The sequence below is a fragment of the Dioscorea cayenensis genome, chromosome 20 (assembly GCF_009730915.1).
Source record: "Dioscorea cayenensis subsp. rotundata cultivar TDr96_F1 chromosome 20, TDr96_F1_v2_PseudoChromosome.rev07_lg8_w22 25.fasta, whole genome shotgun sequence".
NCBI lineage: Eukaryota > Viridiplantae > Streptophyta > Magnoliopsida > Dioscoreales > Dioscoreaceae > Dioscorea > Dioscorea cayenensis.
The window spans coordinates 10139126-10143843 of NC_052490.1; the positions used below are offsets into that span (position 1 = coordinate 10139126).

The following is a 4718-nucleotide window of genomic DNA, read 5'->3' on the forward strand; positions in this document are numbered from 1 at the left end:
TGCGGATTTTTCGGGAGGGAATTAACGGGCTAGAAAAGCTTCTACCATCTCCTCCCACGTGGTAATTGACGCTCTAGGTAATGAGTGTAGCCACTGCTTCACTCTCTCCTTTAGGAAAAATGGGAAGGGTCTCAACTTGATTGCATCATCCATCACCCCGTTTATCTTCAGCATATCACACACCTCAAGAAAGCTCTCTATATGACTGTTTGGATCTTCATCGGCCAAACCGTTGAACAGTGCGGATTGCTGCAACATGTGGATGAATGCCGGCTTCAACTCAAAGTTCTGAGATGTAATAAGGGGATGCACAATACTCGATTATGTCCCCAACACTGAAGGTCTGGCATAATCGGATAATGTTCGCTATTGCTCGTTCTGTTCTGCCATGTTTTCAGATCCTTTCACTTCCAAATCAGCTAAATTAGACTGTTCTTGCACAGGCTCTTTCCCTTTTCTTCTAACTGTACGTTCAAGCTCAGGATATCCTTAAATCAATATTGAGGGATTCCCTTGGATCATAACCTGGAGCTGAACCCAAAAAGAAAGAAAAAGAAATCAAAACGATGATAAAATAAAAAGATATGAAATAGAATGTATGGTGAAATAACTAAGAAAACAAAGTGCAAAGTATCTCTAAACGCCTACTCCCCGGCAACGGCGTTAAAAACTTGACAAGATCCCCTTGCTTATATCCCCCAAGTGCACGGGTTTGTCGAAGTAATAATCCCGGATGAGCGGGTATCGAATCCAAAGGGGGTGGGGAATAAAAACACTTAATCTGCTTCTTAGTTATGTGAAAGATCAATAGTGATAAGTGGGCTGGTGCTGCGCGGGCAAGTATCCACGCGACCGCGTGGCCTTGCTGGTAGGCCACACCGCGCGCCCATGTGGGCGCGCGGCCAGCCCATGCGCCCGCGTGGGCTGGCTAGCCACATGGGCTGGCGCCACGTGCTCACGTGGGGCCCTGGTCGAGACCAGAATGTGCCCATGCGGGCGCGTAGCTTCCCCACACGCCCGCGTGGGCTGGAAAAAAACCCAATAAGGCCAGAAAAGCATTTGGCTTGTTCTCCACGCCCCTGTGGAACCCTGTACTCATCAAATTCATGCTTAACTGACTTCTTTTGAAGCTTTATTTGTAGGTATGACACCAAGGACCGAAAAACTTGTTCCGAAATGCTTTGATTTCATACGGTTAACCTTGGATGAGAACATTCTTTTGCCACATCGGCAATACCAGAAGACGACGTCGATGCTTGAGGCGTCCCACTCATGATTCTTTAGTTTTCTTTACTTTTGTTTTCAATTTTAGTTTTCCTTTATTTTATCTTTTAGACTTTAGTTAACTTTGTGTTTTGTTTTGTTTGTGCAAGTTTGTGCTTCATGTGTTTACTTATAAGAACTCGTACATCTTTTCTATTTTGTTGAGCTTCACTAAACCCCATGTCTATGTGCAGATGGCCTTGAGAGTGATGTTGATGGTATTTTAGTCATAGACACAATAATGCGATATTGTCACATGGTCGTGTGAGCTTCACAACCCATACAACAAACCCATGAGTTGGACTTCACCACACCATTAATGAGGAGTTCAGGGGAGTATTGTTTTAATTGCATTCCCACACACATTATGCTTCCATTGTTATTATTTTTATTGTGCTTGCATGCGTACATTGAGGACAATGTACATCTTAAGTGTGGGGGAGGGTTCACCTTATACATGACTTTTACTTGTGTTTTCATGAGTATGCTCTTGTTGCCAATGAAGGTTCACCTTAGGATTTAGAGTTTAATTTTTAGTTTTTGGAGGTTGTAAACATTAGATTTTATCATGCTCTAGTTTTCATCCAATTTCATTGAATATTTTTGTCCGATTGCTCTTTGTGCACTTTTCTCGCTCATTAAACCTATGAAGACTCTAGTTCATTATGTTTGGGACTTTAGTATGCTAGTTTTTATTTGAAAAAAAAAAGAATTGGAAATTGTTTGTTGTTTGTACATAGGGGCTGGAAAGAGCTACCACCCATGATGTATGTAGCTACTCTCATAAGTTGGATACTTGTTATGCCCTAATGAGAGAAAGAGCAATCTCATGGGATGTGTGAAAGCTACCATCCTTGGTAGAAAGAGCTACGACCTCGAAACTGTGAAAGCCACTCTGGAGGCATCTTGGGAAAAGGCAACCTTAGAGGATTGTGTGAAGCTACTATCTATTCTTTTTGTTTATAAATAAGTCCCATGTCAATAAGAACTTGGTGGTGGACATAGTGTTGACATGAGTTGAGTTTTTCACACACACACACGCATTCGGATTTTATCACATTCATTTTTGATTGGATTGTTTGCTAGAGCATTGATTGTTTTGTCTAGTGTTTGATTCTCTCCATGACTGTATAATTTTATTCTTGTACTCTTTTGGTGAACCTAAGGCCAAGCACTTCTCTTTTCTTTCCATGAGTTTAATGTTTAATTTTGCTTGAGGACAAGCAAAGACTTAAGTGTGGGGAAGTTTGATATGTGCTTGAGTAGACATATTTTTATATATGTTTTACATGCATTGAGCATTATTTTTACCATGGTTTATATCTCATATTGTGTATTTGGTGTTATTTTATGCATATAGGTTGTGAATGCCTTGAAGAGTAAAAAGGAAGCAAAGATAGGCTATAAAAACACAATGTTGAGAGTGCTTGTTCAATTCAAGGACCAAGACACGAGAGGAGTTCATAAACGTGGAGATGTGTGCCAACTTCCAAGAAGATTCAAGTCAATTCACTAGTTGGAAGGGCACAAAGGCAGCCACATCTTATTATTCCTTCTCTTTGTGAAGATTGCAAGACCTCTCAAAGATACGTCGATGAAGAAAAGTTTTATAGCCTACTACATGGACGTGTGCTCAGACATGTGGCCTCAAGAGAAAAGTGTTTGGACCGCGTTTTGTGAAAAGTACTGTAACAATTTTATTTTTGAGAATTGAATCATTGTCACATATATCACTATTCACTTTTCACATAGTTAAGAAGCGAATTAAGTATTTTTATTCCCTACTCCCTGTGGATATGATACCCACTCATCCAGGATTATTACTTCGAGAAACCCGTGCACTTGCGGGATATACGCAAGGGGACCTTGTCAAGTTTTTGGCGCTTTTGCCGGGTAGTAGGCGTTTAAAGATATTTGCACATTGTTTTGTTAGCTATTTCACCATACATTCTATTTCATATCTTCTTATTCTATCATCATTATGATTTCTTTTTCTTTCTTTTTGGGTGCAGCTCCAGGTTATGACCCGAGGGAACCCCTCAATATTGATTGAAGGAGATCCCGAGCTTGAACGTACACTTAGAAGAAAAGGGAAAGAGCCTGTGCAAGAACAGTCTAATCTAGCCAATTTGGAAGTGTAAGAATCTGAAAACATGGCAGAACAGAATGAGCAATAGTGAACATTATCCGATTATGCCAAACTTTCAGTGTTGGGGACACAATCGAGTATTGTGCGTCCCCCAATTATAGCTCAGAACTTTGAGCTGAGGCCGGCATTCATCCACATGTTACAGCAATCTGCACAGTTCAATGGTTTGGCCGATGAGGATCCAAACAGTCATATAAAGAGTTTTCTTGAGGTGTGTGATATGCTGAAGATAAACAGGGTGACGGATGATGCCATCAAGTTGCGAGCCTTCCCATTTTCCCTAAAGGGGAGAGCGAAACAGTGGCTACACTCATTACCTAGAGCATAAATTACAACATGGTAGGAGATGGTAGAAGCTTTTCTTGCCCATTATTTCCCTCCCGGAAAATCCGTGAAGCCTAGGAATGAGATCTCATCCTTTGTTCAATTGAAATTGGAGTCTCTATTTGAGACATGGGAAAGGTTCAAGAAGCTCCTGAGAAAGTGCCCACAACACGGATTTCCAGAGTGGATGATTGTTCAGACCTTTTACAGCTGTTTGAAATCGAGTACAAGGCAACTCTTGGATGCGGCAGCAGGAGGTACCTTAGGTAGTAAGACCTCCGATGAGGCCCGTCAGTTAATTGAAGAAATGGGGTTAAACAGCTACCAATGGAATGCTAGGGAGAAGAAAAAGGTGGCCGGTCTCCATGAGATCGATGTAGTAACTTCATTGGCAGCTCAAGTGGAAAATTTGAGTAAGAAGTTAGATATTCTAACTTCAAATAGAGTAGCGGTCGTGACTAATTGCACTGGGTGTGGTGGAGGACATGCTCCCTCCAATTGCCCGATCTCTATTGGTGATGTATCTTCAGTGGATAACGTCGATTTTGTAGGTAATGGCATGAGACCTCAAGGAAACCCATATAGCAATACCTACAATCCGGGTTGGAAGAATCATCCCAATTTCTCATGGAGCAATCAGGGTCCACCAAAGGCGATGGGTCCACCGGGTTTACAACAACATCAAGCCCCGCATGTGCAAAATAGAGTTTCAGGTTTGGACACCCAAATGAATGATTTGTAGAAGGCATTGACTAGATTTGTGCAATCTGCAAATACAAGGTTTGAATCAGTCGGGACTACACTTCGCAACCACACCGCCTCTTTGCATAACCTTGAAAATCAGGTGGGGCAAATTGCAAAGTCTCTCTTTGAAAGGCCACATGGAAGCTTACTGAGCAATACAGAGACCAACCCTAGAGAGCAAGTGAAGGCGATCACTTTGAGAAGTGGTCGTGAGGTTGAAGGTAGGCTTCTGAGTGAG

General features: G+C 41.8%; 1 non-coding gene across 1 annotated transcript; it reads right to left on the reverse strand.

The window, feature by feature from the left end:
* Positions 1 to 3806: 3806 nt before the first annotated feature.
* LOC120252142 lies at positions 3807 to 3913 on the reverse strand. Its single transcript, XR_005533688.1, has one exon. It is a non-coding gene; the product is annotated as a small nucleolar RNA R71 (small nucleolar RNA).
* Positions 3914 to 4718: the final 805 nt, after the last annotated feature.